The sequence below is a fragment of the Lycorma delicatula genome, chromosome 1, assembly GCF_047948215.1.
Source record: "Lycorma delicatula isolate Av1 chromosome 1, ASM4794821v1, whole genome shotgun sequence".
NCBI classification, from domain to species: Eukaryota; Metazoa; Arthropoda; class Insecta; order Hemiptera; family Fulgoridae; genus Lycorma; species Lycorma delicatula.
The window spans coordinates 71428640-71446274 of record NC_134455.1 but is presented as its reverse complement, the minus strand read 5'-3'; the positions used below and the strand labels follow the sequence as shown (position 1 = coordinate 71446274).

At 28.1% G+C, this 17635-nt stretch overlaps 1 protein-coding gene across 1 annotated transcript in view; it reads right to left on the bottom strand.

Annotated features, from left to right (window-relative positions):
* LOC142319316 (suppressor of lurcher protein 1-like) overlaps positions 1-5197 on the bottom strand; it is a 1297987-nt gene extending 1292790 nt beyond the window's left edge. Inside the window, exon 1 of the mRNA XM_075356472.1 lies at positions 5132-5197. The gene's annotated coding sequence lies outside the window, so the exon portion shown is untranslated. The remainder of the gene's footprint in view (positions 1-5131) is intronic.
* Positions 5198-17635: the final 12438 nt, after the last annotated feature.

Genomic DNA, 17635 nt, shown 5'->3' with positions numbered 1-17635 from the left:
TTTTATAATTTTATTATAACGGAGGTCGTTCAATAATTAATGACACAATGACTGTGGAGGGTAAACAGGTTGTAAGAACGGTACGTAAGTTGGTAACCCTGAGTTGACTTTACATCAGCTGTTTGAGTAAAATTGTATTGCTTATAACCTCTAAATTTCACTTTACGATGACGAGTCCTCTTGAAGCTTGCAAATAAGTTAAACAACGTGCAGTGATGGTTTTTTTTTTTTGCTTTCCCAACGTTAAAAAACGGTTAAAATTTACTCTCATATGACAGAAAATAAAGAGAAAGTTTTATTAACCGCAGAAATTTTTAAATGTGGGTAGTTTGAATTTCAGTAACTGACAAGCACCGTTCTAGACGTCCAGTTGAAGTTTCAACTTTCTCATCCAAGAAGACCGACAGATTATAGCTGAATAACTAAAGTAAGTGTCAGCACAGTTCATAATATTATCACCGAAAAGCTCAAATACCCTGCTGAAAAAATTCTCTGAATCTCAGCGCCAAGAAATCATACTGCTACACTATAAGATTTGTCCTCACATAGCTGAGATAACTCAAGAAACCATCGGGAAGTACTACTTCATCCCTCTCCGTACAATTCTGACAAGGCTGAATCGGATTTTTACTTGTTTGAACCACTCAAGAAGTAGTATGATCCACTCTACTTGGAATGAAATTTAATGGCAGTGACAATATCAAAGAAAATGTGCTAAATTGGCTGCGACATCAAGTCAAAGATGTCTTTGCAGTAGGCATAAATAAGCTAATTCAGATCTGGGACATGAGTGTTATTAATATTGCTGGAGATCATGTTGAAAAGTCAAAAAATGTCACATTGATTAAATAAATGTTCAACTGCAGAACAATTTGTGGTTTTAATTATTGAATGATCCTCGTATTATTATTAAAATTTCCGTCCTACAGACGAGTTTTCCCACCCTGGCTTATTTAATAACTTATATTTCCCTGGTAGTAAATTTAATAAACTAAAATAAATCTCTTTAATATCAATTTTTTATGTGAATTTTTTAAATATCTAAAGTCTTTGAACTTATAAACGAAATATTTATTTACTTTTAAGAATAAAGCTCAGTTTTAGACTTCCCAGAAATAGTATTCTAGAAGTACAGTCAAATTCCTGTTATTCGAATATCTACAACTCGAAATTTATTCTAATTCTCGGCCGTATTGTATTACGTTATACGGAAATATAATTCCTTTAACTCTAACAAAACCTTTATATGTCGAAGTAAAAAATTTTATTAGTTTATTACAAAAAAAAATCCAAAGTTTAACATTCGATCTATAATAGCCATCTTATTTTCAGTTCAGATATATGAAACAAGTATGATTCACTTCCTGTACTATGCAATAACAAAAAAGGATGAATCAACAAACAGCAAAGAGGAAAGCAAAAACTTATTGTATACATCACGCGTCGTATGGAGTATCGGTCACTGAGTCTTTTAACTGTCTCAGCTCGTATGCATAGTTTTCGTGTATGTTTACAACAGTAAACAAGGGTGTTCTTATTTACAACGATTTTTATGTGTTTAGTTTTTATACAATTAGAATTAGTTTTTATTCTGTTTTTTCTGTTCTATTTTTAAAACGTCTAAAAGAAATTTAAAAGCATTGCCATTAGTTGATAATGTAAGGCCTATAATGGAAGTAGACGAGGAAAAAAAGAAGAAAAACGTGACCGCGTCGGAATTCGGTATACCATGCAACACGCTTACAACGATTTACAAAAACCGTGAAAACATTTTGAAAGATCGTAGCCTTCGTAACTCATGCATTATCAAAAGAGTAAAGTCTTTCATGTATCCAATGCAAAAAAAGCGTTTTAGAAGTGGTTTAATAACAGTTGCGATCAAGATTTACCTATCAGTGGACAAATTTTACGTGAAAAAGCCGAGTACTTTGCGATACAGTTGAATTGTACGAATATCAAAGTTAATGTGGGTTGGCTTAATAAGTTTAGAGATAGGAATGGAATAATTTTTTAAAATATTTGTGGTGAAAATTCCAGTGCAACTGAAGAAGTTTGCAATACGTGGATAAACAGTATGCTAAAAGAAATTATGAGGATATACAACGAATTTTTAACGCTGGCAAAACTGGACTGCTTTACAAATGTTTACCAGACAAAATTTAAATTTTACAAGTGATAAATTCCATGGTGGGAAACGAAGTAAAGGTTGCGTCACAGTTCTTTTTAAGTTTGAACATTTAGGGGACAGAATAATAGAAACTTCTCTTAATTGGTTTATCGAAAAAACCACGTTGTTTTCCTAACGTTAAATCTTTGCCTTTTCAGTACGATCCCAATACAAAAGCGTGGATTTCTAACGAAATCTTCGAAAAATTATTATTCAAATGGTTTCATTATTATTATTCGAAAAATAAAAAGATTGTTCTATTTATTGACAATTCCAAAATCCCCACCATATCCAAAATCGTTTCCTCAGGAATTGTTATCGATAAAATGCTTTTCTTTATACCAAATGTTATCTCTAAACTCCAACCAATGGATCAGGACATTACACTACATTTTAAGCAAATGTACAGGAAAAGGATTATAATGAAAATGTAGAAGATGGTTTAAAAGAAGCAAAAACCGGAAATTAATCTTCTTCATTGTCTATGAGAATTTAAAATATCTCGGAATAACGTGACTGGCAGTCATCAATGGTGATGAATGGCAGTTAGTTACCGATGTTTTGCAAGTACCCAGCGACGTAACTTTTCGGGATTATGTTTCTATAGACGAAGACTTGTTAGTAACCGAATACCCGACTGACGAAGATATTAAGGCAAACAAGAATGAAACCATAGAGACTGATTCGGATAACGACAATGTTGAACTACCCTGCGTACCGCCACCAACTTTAATGGAAGTTACAGATAACGTTGAATCTGTTTGATGATTCGTTGAGTCAAAAGATGATGTACAAGAATCAGTTTTTCCGCGGTGGGAGATATAGAAAATTGGTTGACTACACTGCATCAGAGAGAAATGTCAGACAAATATAAAAAAAAAAATTTAATCGATTTTAATTGAATTCAATTTTTGAAAGAAAGAGCCAATTATTCTTCACTTTTTATTTTATTTTTATTTTTAATATTATTTTTATTTTATATGAAAAACTTTAAAAACAAAATCTTTGAATTTAAAACCAAGCTGCGTTTTACATAGTACAACATTGTTATATTTTTTGTATTTATAAGTATAGCCTTTTGTATTTTTAATTCATTAACGATTTTTGTGCAATTAACTGATATTCAATGAGAAAAAATGTGATTAATTTACAATATTTTTGCGTGTTTTTATTAGCCTAAATTTTGTTTAGTGTCTTCCGCAGTAATAGAATACTTTTCAGGTAAGTTTAACTTATTAATTACATACATACGATATATACGTACTAACCAATAGTACATACTGTGTACTGTATTTATAATGCTGAATGAGGTCATGTAATAATATTGCTGTGATATAATAAGACTGTATATGAAAAAAATGCAATATTTTCTTAAACCGTGCCATAAATTTTACGTGAGTGAATTTACAACGGGTAACAATTCGTAACATGTATGTTTCTCTAACTCGAATTTTCCATAACTCGAATTTTTGTTTTCATTCCCTTGAATACTGGAGTTGTAGGAATTACACTCTATTTTGCTAATATACTGTAATTTAAAAGAGAAAATGAATAAGGCTTACCGGTATGTATATCATTTCTTTCCAAAGTCAAACATTTCAAAAATTTGGAAAATATATTTAAAGGGAGGGGATATTGATGTTGATTGTTCGTAAAGAAGAACTGAAAAATATAAACTTTTTAAAGTTTATACAGACATTTCGATGGACAAATTAAAAAAGGAAATTTCTGAACCGATTTCATTGATGTCTAAATTATTTTCCGAACTTAAAAATTAAAAACTACAACAAAAATATTATTTTTATAAGTAAATTAAACAAAAGAATTAGGATTAGAAATTAAATATATAATACCAATATTAGGTTATTTATATTTTACATAAAAGTTTATTTATTTTTCTAATTATAAAGTTTAATTTTGCTCAAGTACAAATGTATTATATGCTACGCGTATCAAATATTTATTTTAGTGCTAATAATCATAAAAGTATAATTAAAAGTTATTGCAGATGGTCGTTTTGAAGAATCAGACATGACAATCACAATCATACTGGTTTTCTCTTAACCATTGAAAAATAACAGTATGGTAATCTTTAAACCAATGATATTAGGAATTTATTTATTTTTTTATTATTTATAATTATTATTTTTATTATAATAATAATATAATAAATTCTAATATAAATTAGAATTTATAATTATTATAATTTTATTACACTACTTATTTTATTATTATTATTTTTGGTTTTGGTTATTTTTTTATTTCATAGAGAAAACTGTGTAAGACATGATTATAAACTATTACTATGTTAGCTTATTTATTTATTATAGGCAAATATGACTTAAATATTTTCAAATAAATTATTGATTTTTATACAAATATTCTACTAAAGTTAATTTATTATTAAAGCACTAGGAAAAAAGCCGGAAAAATGTTACATGGCTTGTTTCGTTACTCATTATTTTGTTAAATGTTTTTTCCAATTGTAACTAAATAAGGTTCATGACTTTAGCATATTAACAACAAAAAATTTTACGTTGAAAAGCTTCAAAATCGTGAACTTTTTTAGCTATTTCTTGATTTGTAATTTTTTAACACAGTTCTAACATCAGTGTTTCTCTTTTTTATCTCCAAAACACAAATATAATTTTAGATAAATCGTTGAAACGAATGAATCGTTCGTGCGCTGCGCGCACCATCATTGGACTGCTGTGCGCCTTCCTTTTACGGGGAAGGTCGTTCGAATGAGTGAATCATTCGAGAGTATAAATCGTTCGTGGACTGCGCACAGCCGCCCCGGGCAACACCATCGGTTTGCTGTGCGCCAATAGCAGCTAAATTAAAAATTTGAATACAACAAATAAACCCATGCACCATCCTTCCTAAAAGAAAAATTATATTAAAATATTTTAATATTTTATAATACTTACAGTAATAAAATTAATTGAATATTTTCAAACTTACCCTAAATAATGTGAAATAATACGTGATTTACACAGTTTATAAATTTTGATAAACTATTCTGATCACCTGAAAAAGAAAGATAAAAGTAGAATCAATGATAAAATATTATATATTTTTCCTTAAAATATTTGTTTTTGTTTGTTTGTTTTTTATTTCATCTGGAATTAATCAGCTGCCAAAATTATTGATTATTCTAATCCAAAAGGCTAAATTTAGATAAAAATTAATCAATAAAAGTGAATGCATAATAAAAAATTAGTCTAGAAAAAGGATTTTTAAAAGGTATTTTGCTATTATTTAATTATCATATATTTAGAGTATTTTAATTTTAAGTTTAAATCTTTTCAATATTTTGAGAGTTTTTGTAACTATACAATTAAGAGTAATCGAGTTTTTTCAGTGTTGGTAGAAAAATAGAAAAATTATAAAAAAAAATTCAGAATGTTTTCTATTGGAGATTAAAATATATATATATGTATAGAATAAATCTTTTCAAGATGGGGAGGGTTATCAGAATTTTTTTTGTACAGTAACATTTCTAAAGAATGTGTGTGTTCTTTGAAAGTAATAATATTTACCATTCAGCCTCTGTTGTCAATAATACTATATCAAATTTAAAGGTTGAATAGTTTATTTTATATATACTTATAACATAGGTTTTTAATCATAAAAATGGATTCACCGTTTTTTGGGATTAACCTCCTTATCTTTTTCACTTCAACTACAGTCATGGGAATATGTAAATCAATATAAACATGGGGAAAAAATACAATTTCTAATATATGTCAAATTCAGTGTCCATATTATCAATTAAGAGAAATATATGTAAGTATGAGATGATGGGGAAAGTATTTTTACCCAAAATTCAAGAAAGTAATAAAGCTTTTCTATGCTATTTTACTGTGTATGCAGGCTTAGTTGTATGTAATGGAAACCTAGTAAAAAATAGGGAAGTTATTATAACAGATAGAGAAGTTTCTAATAACGGAATGTTCCAGAATAAGAAAGAGAAAGGGAGAGAAAATGAAAATTGTAAACAAATAAATAGATTTAAAAAGATAATCCAGAAAAAAGGAACAATCTAAAGAATTTCCAGAATAGTGTCCAAGATTTGAACAACAGACGTTTTGCAACAATTATGATTGAATGAAAAAGGAGGATTGATCGGCTTCTATTAGGTCAAGCCTTAGGCCCAGAGGTATGAATACCGTTGAGGGAAAGAAAACATTCAGGACACCATTTTCGCTTCGTATTCTTTTCAAAATCTTCTTAGAGAAAGAAGAGACCTACACTTTCCACTTTGACGCCATTCTCAGGGCTCACAGACCTGATCACTGGGATTTTGAGATTATCGATTTACAACCAACAGTCATGAAAAGTCAGGTAGAAAGAAGAAATAAATGGCTTAAGAAGAAAGCACAGATAGCACAGCTTATTTCGCCAGAAGGAGAATCTCCACAACCTAAATTTCATTACTTCCTTTCTGCTATTGCATAAATAGGTAAGCAACATCACCTTCTTCCTCCTTATGTGAATCTCTCCACGAAGAGAGTGAATTCACAAAACTACAGCCCCACCAGGAAAATTCCTGCTAGACCAAAAGGCACTATTACAACAAAATGGACGGACTAAAAGGGAATTTCGTCGGTAGAAGGAGGTAAAACATTTTATAATCTCTCAAGGAATAACCCCAGTAATATTTTATCCAAATTATGATCAAAAAAGGATTGGAATGCAATCCTTTAGTATTCCTTAAGTATGTTAGGAAAAAATCTCGACACAACTGCGTGTCGTTATAAACATTCGTATAGTGTGCGATAACATCCGTAATGAGAGTGCGGTAACCGTCAAGAGTACGAGCGAAAATTGCGTCACTAAAATATTCCATTTTCGAACAGTTTTCTTTTCAGTGTTAAGTAGGAGAAGGTAAGTTTGATATGAACAGGGGTGGTATGTTCATATTAATAAAATGACATTAAATAATTAATTTCATTTTGTAAATAGTTGAATTAAATAATTTGTATAATTTTTATTATTTATTTTACAGTTCTTATCTCGTTGAGCTATAATCACTTCTCAATTCTGTTTTAATTTTCTTTTTTCTTCTTCTTTACCATTTCTTTTTCTCTTTTAATTTTTCTTTTTCTACTTTTTCTTCTTCCTCCTCCTCCACGGTTTAGGCTTGATTAGCATAACCGTGAAATTTCTAAAGATTTTCACTTGTATATATTAATATCTTTTGTCAACCGAATACAGCTATTTATTAGAGCTCAAAGACAATATTTATGACGACACTCTTCCAAGTAACTCACGTAGATAATTAAATGAAGAATTATGGACAATGTTTCAAAGGAATTGTTCTGCAAATTTATTTTTTTTTTTACTTTACGAATAGCGTAAAAATACTTCGTATTTTTATTTACAATCAGTTCCAATTAACTGGAACCAAAAGGAAATTTGATTGTAATAAACAAATGACTTGTGAAGATAAGTCTTCATTGAAACCTCTCAAGAATTATAAATGCGCATACATGTATGCATATGTATACATATTTAATACAGTATACTGCCGTGTATAAAAAGATAAACAATAAAATATACTGATAAGTCCAAAGAACATTGATCAAGTCCATAACATAAAAAGGAAACACCAAGAATTACATCTCACAGTTAAACAAAGAATCACAATAGTAAAAATGAAAAAAAATTCATAAAAAAATGATGAAACAAAACGGGATATTTTGACGAAGCTTAATATCTCAATGCAGTGGATTCACCCGAATTTCAAGAACCTCACAATTTCAATAGGTGCAGCCGAAGCTTCTCGCTATTATCCACGATGTTAACATCAGTCTCATTTTTTATGTAATACTGAACCGTTGTATCTCCTCTCGAACGATCGGCACTCCCAGATAACAATATATCTCAGTGTTTCTTGTAACAATTCCGACCTAGCAACCAATACATGTCCCTGAACTTAACGTTATGCTGTTTCCATTTCTCTCTGACGTGATTCCGTTCTCAAAATAAATTAAAATCTTTCAACATTGAGAGATACATTTCACCAAACAAAAACGTTTCTTTCCTTCATTATTAGACTCCTTGGTTTTAAGATTACTGGGAATCATTAGCTGCAGTGCAAAAAAATTCATTCCTTTGGAAATTCTCAATAGCCAGGATCTTTTTTCTACTTAAATTTTTTTGATCAGTTCCTAATTGAAAATCTAATTTTTTTAGTAAAAGGAGAACGCCAATACCTACAATAATTTTTACTTGTACCAACGGAAATGTGGTAGACACATGGAATTCGACTCTGTCTGTTCAAATATCCGATTAAGGCAGGCTAACATCAAAAAACGGAACTAGTGTTCATATATGATACTCTAAAATTTATGTGCGATTAAGAAATTTTATCTTTCAATATGTAAGATATTTCTCTGCAGATCCTGAGCAATTATTTTATCAAAACCTACCTATACATCAACATAAATAAGTGGATGCATCTAAATACATGAATTTTGTTTGGGATGTTATGATTGAAGTCCGAAATTATATAATTTTTCTTCCCTGTAGATATTATCGTATTAAGTTAATTTTGTTTACATCATTTACAACAGATCGAAATTTGGTTCCTTCCATGCACCTTGTACGATGTCGAATTATCTTCTTCATTGAAGTCTACTAGAAGCATTTTAAGTATGTGAAAATTTGTACATTTATCAATAAATCAGTAAAATCAATTAAAAGCTAAAATTCAAAATTTTACTTCAATCCCATTAGAACTGAATGATCAGTGTGTAACTTAAAATTGTCTAAAATCTTATTAAATAAACGGATATAATAGAGAAAATAAAAATGTATTTGCTCTAACAATATAAAACTCGTGAAATATTTTCCTTCTCCTTTTTGCTGGCTCAGGATTATAGTTCTATTTTTTTCATTTTTCTTTTTTTTTTAGTTGTAGGTTAATTAATAACCATAATTAGTTATTTTAAAAATTTACGCTAAAAAGTATATTTTTATACTATAAAAAATTAGAATATCATCTACATACTTCATAGCATTTTATTTTTTTGTTACATTTAGACCTGCATTTATTCCTAAAATATTAAAAAATATATGGTCATAGAATCTTGATGGAAATTTTTTAAATGAATGTATTTAAATCTAAAAATTAGATAGAAATTTTAACTTCCAAAAGTTCCAAAATGACTTTTAAACACATTTTGAGAATTATTTTCATTGTAGGGACGATTTTCAACGAACGGTTTTTTTGTACGACTGATTTTTTTTCAACGGAAACTTTTGTATGTTGTACTTAGCTGAAAAACATTTCAATGAGAATATAAAATGAAATAAAAGCTAACATAAAATTACTGAAAGAATAATTTTAAACATAAAAATAATTTACATCTTTTCATTGTGTTTTATTATTTACTTGCATACAAAAAGAAAAAAAAAAAAACAGAAAATAGTTAACTTGAAACAATTTTTCTTGGTAACCAATTTTACATTTTAGTTTTAACAGTGATCCAGTATATTGCCACTTTGTTTAACAATTCTCATTATGTGTTATCAACGATTCATTACTTCGAAGAACGAATAAAACTTTAATAAAATATTTGCGAAAAAATAAACGAAAATTGTTGAAATTTCAATCACAGCTTCCAGTATTCTTTAGCTAAATCATGTTATTTGACTTGTTTGCTTTGAAATTATAATTTTAAAAGAATTCAAAGAATAAAGCAGAAATATATATTATATATATATTTTTTAGAAAGATATATTATATTACTTAAAAGTAAGATTTTCTTTTTGTAAGAAAAGTAAGATTAGCTCCTCATTGAAACTTGATAGGCGACCAGACATGAAAAGCTTGTCTTTCCTGAAATAAACGGCTATAATCATAAATAACAAATATTCTCTACCAGGATTACTAAAAAGAAATTAAGAATAATGTGGTTTTCCGCTCCCTTTTTTCTTGTGTTTACTGTTTACATCAGCATACTTAAATTCATCTCTTCAATCGGACTTTATATTTGTGTTGTGATCTTTACATTTGAGACAGTCTGTGAAGTAATCATCATTATTTTTAATGAAAATTACTGTAAATAGTCTTCTGATAATCTATTTGCTATAGAAATCTACGGAATACTCAGATATAAATATATTGTAAGCAACAAAATTACATTCATTTTCTGTCATAAAACTATATATTATATAAGTTAACTCTGCCACTATTCAGTAGAGGAGATATTAAGGTAATTTATTTAAAAAAAAAAAAAAATTTAATTATAATCTTCGTTGTATTAAACTTTTGATGTTAAAATAATCTTATAAAATTTGAGTTTGTTGCAAAACCAAACCGTAACATCATGGATTATATTAAGTTGAGACAGTTTATATTAAGATACACAAGTTAACATATAATGCACTTGGTCTGTAATGTATGTTACATTCTAGTAGACAGTTAGAATTTATGAAACTATAGAGTAAATTAAAAATTTAACTAACATTTTTTAAACAAATCATTAAGTAAATTAGTTAATAATTAACCTTAACTACTGCCACTACTTTTATTACAATATTAAATTAACGGATCAATGAATAAAACGAACCAACACTGTAATTTTCCATTTTATTATTGATATCAAGTAATGGCTTTAAAAGAATAATACTACAATACTGTTTTTTGAAGTTATCGTCATTTAAATAAACCAATGTTTGTTAAAAACCAACGAGATTTGTTTTATTTCATTTATGATTTTCTGAATTTTTTCCCAAATAATTTTCCTGTTTTATAAAGTTATATAAGTAAAATATATTTCATTATTATACAGAATGTTTACTAAGAAACGGGAGACTTTCAGAACACTTTCTACTGGTGAAAGTAATGAAAAAATTTCACATAATATAAAAAACTTCAATAAAAAGCAGATTTTAAAAGTTTTTATTTACTTGCTATTAGTTGAATTTACATTAATTTTCTCATAATTAAATTCTGTAGAAGTTTTATTACTAAAGTTCCGCATTTATTAGTCATTTAATAAAACTCTTCTACTACAAACCCAAAAAAAAATTTTTTCGACACCGAATTTTGTTTTACGTCGGATATCATAAGAACTACTGGTTTTACAGCTCTGGGATGTATTTCATCTTATCTCCCAACTAAAAATTACACCACCAACTTTACTTCTTAATTTGGGTCCGAAAAATTACAGTAGGGCTTCTTATTATTAGAAGAGCTAAAATCAGGTCGAAATCTTTCGCTAGCCGTAATTCGAAAACAAAGCGTTTCCAGACCTATATTTGTATGACCTGTTTTCATTTTCATAAGTTGAACATGTCCTGAAAGTTACTCCATTTCTTCGTGTCACACTCTGTAGTAATAGCTTTATTTATAGTAATATTTTAATTAGTTTAAAATATGAGATTTTTATAATAATGTGATTAGATAATTTACTTAGAGAGGAAGACAGACAACGTACTTGCGCAAACTCATTCAAAATTACATATTTAACATTTTATGCTTTGTTTGTATTTTAAATCGTTGTAGTACTTTTACCTTTTAGGAAAAGTTCAATTCATAAAATAAATCCGGTACATTCTTAACAAATATGTTTTTCATGCTAAGGTTTGTTCAGTTTACGTACGATTAGGAAAACAAAATAATGTTTCGGTCTTTATACTTTTTTCCAAAACAACTTCTATGATTTATTTTCAGTAAAAGTTATTACCCGTTAGAATGCAATTTCTGTTTTTTCTTAGTTATTTAACAACAAAACCTTCTTCTTTTAATAAATGTTAATAGTATGGTTTATGGTGTCCTTTATTAAAAATATTACACATGATAATCTTCTCAATCACAAATCATAATTATACCTGATAAAACAGTGGTAAACAATGGTATCTTTTTTATTTTTTGAGAAGACTGAAAAACTTCCAAAGGTATCTGGCATAGTAGTATAGAATGGTCGTCTGGAATTCTTATCCATTAAAAAGTCCTCTTCACCAGTGTTTTCCGGTCCAGGACCGCTTTCGGATTACTTCAGTCTATTGCCTTAGAACAATCCTCTTAATTATATCATCTTCCTAGTTTTAGGGGACCCACCTTAGTATCCCTCCTTCATCTTATAACTCAGGATTCGTTTGAAATAGCCCGATGCCGAAATCCAAGCCTCCTCATCCGTCATCATTGCCCGGAAAAGTTGACAGGAGAGACACCTATCTGCTGACATACCAGGCGCAGCCAACAAAGGTGTGAGATACGTCATCATTTTTTGCCTTGTAGTACCAATACTGAGGGTTGCTAACTTTCGCAATATAATGTAGGCACTTCTGGAAGTATCCATGTCCTTTGAGGATCTGGCTAGTTATTATTATTATTATTATAAAAAAGTTTTATTTGGAGCTATACCTGAAAGTTTTTTTTTTTTTTAAGTATTTTATTTAAATCTTTCTTCCTTACGTACAAACAAATCAAATTTAGGTAGTTTTTTGGGTCTTTTCTGATTTTCCCCCACAATGCTTTTTTTACGTTACGCATTAGTAATTGCTCATATTATAATTTCATGCTTATAATTATAAATATAATCTAACCAAAGAACCTACGCTAGCTTCGCTCGCTAACCTTGACTAGTAAGCAAAGGTTAGCGAGCGAAGCGAGCGTAGGTTAAGTTTTCTTAGATTTTATTTATAATTTCTCTGCAGATACCTCCAAATACCATACAATTATAATTTTAACATGAGCAATTACTAATACATAATACGTAAAGTAAAAAAAAAAAAAACCATTGAGGGTGAAACACAGAAACGACCTGTTATTGTTTTATAATGTAGCATAATTGCTTAATTAGGTTTAAACGAAAAAAGAACAGAAACAAATATAGTTATGAGAACAGTAAACTCTTCCGTCCTATTCTAAATACTTTAGTAATATTTATACCGAAAATAAATATAGTAGGAACTAACAATCTTGATTTGAATAAATCAAGATTGTTAGATCTTGATTTATTCAAATCAGCTTAAGATAAATATAAAAAACCTGATGTGGACACCACATGACTTCCTTGTACGCCTATTAAAATACACATTTTTTTAAATGTGTAAAGCAGATAAAATTTTATTTCACTAATAATTTCTGACATTTTTTCATTTTTTTTTTATTGTTATTATTGAATTATTATTTATTGCAAAACTTTTTTTTACAATCAGTTAATAATTATTAATAAATCAATATATTTAAATTAAAAAAGAATTTAAAAAAAGGAGATGAAGTCTGATTCTAACCGATTTGCCTTCCCCTTGTAAAATCCAGAAATTTCATTTGGCTATAATTTTGGAACTAATAAGAATATGTACCACCTATATGATATATCGTTGAAAAGCTCGCAATGAGAGGCTTATTGTTGAAGTTAAGAAATAGTCCAAAATCAATTTTTTTTTTATTTTGGGCTTTTTTGGACACTTTTGATTCAGTGGATTGCAATCAAAAGGGAAGATGCAGAACGAGATATTACAACAGTCCTAAATCCAAAATTTCAACATCCTACGGCTAATCGTTTTTGAGTTATGCGAGTTACGTACATACAGAAGTCACGCCGAAACTAGTCAAAATGAATTCAGGGATGGTCAAAATGGAAATGTCCGTTGAAATCTGAAAACCTTACTTCTTCGCGATCACAATACTTCTTACAAGGAAGTAATAAAAACCAGGAAATTGGCAGCATTGCTAAATGCAATAATCTACGAAAAGAAAATAGCTTTGCACCTTGTAAAAACTCTAAAAAAAAATAAAATCAGGTAAACAAACTAACCAATATTAAGTAATTCACCAAATTAACCTATAAGAAAAGAAGATGGGTCCATTGTAAAGAAAATATATTTTTAATATTTGATGAAAAAGTTATGAAGTTTCAGTATAAAAAAATTGAATACTAATTGTGAGAAGTGAATTTAATTAAAAACAAAAAGTATGTTCTTAAAACTTAATATATTGTAGTTTTAAAAATATTTTTATTAGTAACATTTACCATATTGTGTAAAAAAATTATGAACCTTTTATACAACATCACAATTTAATACTTTCATATGAATTATGCAGGAAGTTTGCCCTATACTTCTTGTAAGCACAGGTAGCAAGCTAAAGCATAGATAAAATAGGTTTAAAATGTTATAGCTTAGCAAATACGTTTTCATCAGAAGCTTCAAACCATTTACACGATAAAACATATGATTAAATGAAAATTTTGAAAAAGGAAAATATCGGAAGCCAACAAAAGAATCTATATGGATTAAATCATTTTTACTTTCTTGTACGAAGTAAAGGAAGTAATTAATTAAGCTAATGTACAAATACACTACTATTCCAAAAAGAATACAATTAAATAAATGGTCTTATGATCAGATATTCAGGGATTGAACAATATTACTAGATAAGTAACTAACGAAGCACAAAAAATTTAAAAAAATTAAATGTTTAGAATATTATTTTTTAGCCGTAAAACACTTCTGATTGAGAAAAATTATTAAAAATTAAAAGGTTAAAATCTTTTTTTCCCATAATATTTAATGTTTTCTTTCTGTAGATATTTCTATTTTTTAACTGGGCAGCAACATTATAATTTTATTGACAAAGTTCGTAAATAATAAGTTATCAAGTGTTAAGATTTAAAACTAATGAATAAATAGTTTTCTCATAAAATAAAATTGTTCTGTAAGTTCTCATATAATAAAATAGAATTGTAAGATGGGACTTGTCGTATGCTAAATATGCAATGGTTGCTCACATGCAACCATTGTCGTATTGAGTAAATTTGAAGTTTTCCTTAAATTTAAGGTGAAAATCTTTTTCATGCCCTACTTAGCACCGGTGAAATCTACCTCCACCTTCCGGCTTGCTGAAAGGGATTTTATTCTAATTTTTAGAATAGGACGTTAATAATTTAAATATTAAAAATCTGTTCTGAGTGAGATTAAAATAAGAGAATATATTGGATAAATAATAAAACACTTTTATCTTTTAAAAATAACAAACAATTAATTTTATATATAAAAATATAATTTTTTTTCTTCCCGATATTGAAAATAATACTTAAAAACTCCTAGCCTGAAGAAAGTTGGGGGATGATTTCTCTAAACCTTGGAACTGCTTATAGCCGGAGAAAAGTGAGGTTTTACGCGCAAATATGTGTATATATATATATATATATATATGTGTGTGTAATCATAGCACTTAACACTTAATATTATTTCAATTGAACTCTGATGTAATTCAAAATTTTATTTAATACAATATTTATTGTTTTTTTTTTTTTTTAATTTCAATGCATGGTGCAAAAGAATTATAAATAGATAGATTTTTAAATGAAACAAGATCATTTTGACATTTTCCTTCAGTTCAGGAACTGAAGAAAATTTCGACTACTCAAAATTGCTGGAGGAAGGTGATATCAAATAAATAAAAGATGAAAGAAACTCTTATGAATTTTAAACGTTCACACCGGGAGACAGTGCGTGTAAATCCAGCTGGTCAAATGCTTCTAACTTTGAAAAGCATATAATATCTATAGAAGTGACGTAATTTTATTAAAGTTAACTTACAGTGAGATTTTAATAAGTCTTTTTTAATTATATTCGTTTAAAGAGAAAACTTATTAGAGTTGTGTTTATATCTATTAAATTAATTATAGCTAATTATAAATTAATATAGCTTGTAACATACATAGCTTACAATATTATTATAACTTACAAATTATTACTAATTATAGTTTATAATATAAGCAGGTATTCAAGAAATTACGTTACCCGTTATAGTGAGTTTGCAGAATATGGAAGCATACTTTTTTTTATAGTTATAAGTACTATTTCTCTTAAGGCCTCTAAATTTTTATTTTTAGTTGCTTAGCTGGTCAATCAAGCTTTATACTAATTAATCATTTTTGTTAACGAACATTTTTGAAGTTCTAAATAAATGAACTAATTAAAAAAATAATAATCATAATTATTGGATGAAAAAATTACTACGTATTATTATTATTATTATTATTATTATTATTATTATTATTATTATTATTATTATTATTATTATTATTATTATTATTATTATTATTATTATTATTATTATTATTATTATTATTATTATTACAAATCATCATCATCATCATCATTATCGATGTTTTTGTTGTTGTTGTAATAACTTAATATTATATTCATTTTTTTTATATCATGTAAAATAAATAAGTAACTGTCAAAAAATATTTTTACCTATTATTTTGAACAAAATATAGATGAGATTTCTTGAAGTAAAACAATAGGGAGGCATGCTTCTTGAACATAATAAAGAACTACCATTAAAGGTACTGCTGGCCCTAGCATCCTATCTGGATTGGTGCCAATACTACATCAGAATATTTCGGTGAGAGTCTGAAAAATGGAAATACGGCAAGTGACTGGAATGTGTGACGTCCTCATAAAAATCTCGGTCCATTAAAATAAATATATAAATTATACCATCTGATTTTTCAGCAGAGTAATAAGATATTTAAAATTATAGTTCTTCGTTTGACCTATATTTACTGTTTTTTTCCAAAACCTACTATTTTAAGTTATAAATTTTACGAGAAGATCAATGCTAGTGTAAAATGTATTGAGTTTCTTCATAAAAACACTTACGCACACCATATACGATATACATATAACTTAAATTATATATATATATATATATAAAGTTTATAACTCAGAGTTCCGTTTTTAAAAAAAAAAACATGAAATTTATTTCTACAGTTAAAGTCATTACTATTAGTACACATGTAATTGTTAAGAAATTAATTGTTAACGTCATTAGGCGTACATGCAAATGACTTTATAGAGTAGGACGATGTAATATCGAAGGAATCCAATTATTTTTTTTTTCTTGAAGTTTTTGGAGTATCGATTATTGTGGCCATTAGCCCCATCCACATCAAAAAATGAAAAAAATGGAACAAAAATATATTTTCCTCCCCAGAAAGCAGAACACAGGTGACATAGTAAAGGACAAGTCTTGTCAAAAAGAGCATCTAAAAAGACTTTGTCAATGGTTATTGAAAACCCCGAAAATACAACATAACAAATATGTAAAGGCCACGTTATTTTTAAATATTTCTAGCCATTTCTTACCAAATTTAGCCAAAACTCTTAAAAAAGAACTTGTTTGTGATGGAAATTAAAAAATCTATTTAAGAAAGTATGACAAAAGTGTAAGGGGTCTTTGCCATTTAGCATCACACAAAACACTTATTTTAAAAACTCAGAAAAAAATCATATGAATAAAAAATACATTTAATTATAAAACTCTTAATTGAGATATCGGATCTTTCTCTTGTTCAATTGTATCGCCTTGGTTTCCCTTTAGGGCATCCTTGTTCTTCTTCTTCACCATTTTTCTGAAGGCCTCGATGTCAAATTCTGTGGTATCTGATAGATTCGAAATCGATCCTTCAGTTTCTCGGGCGGAAATCGCGG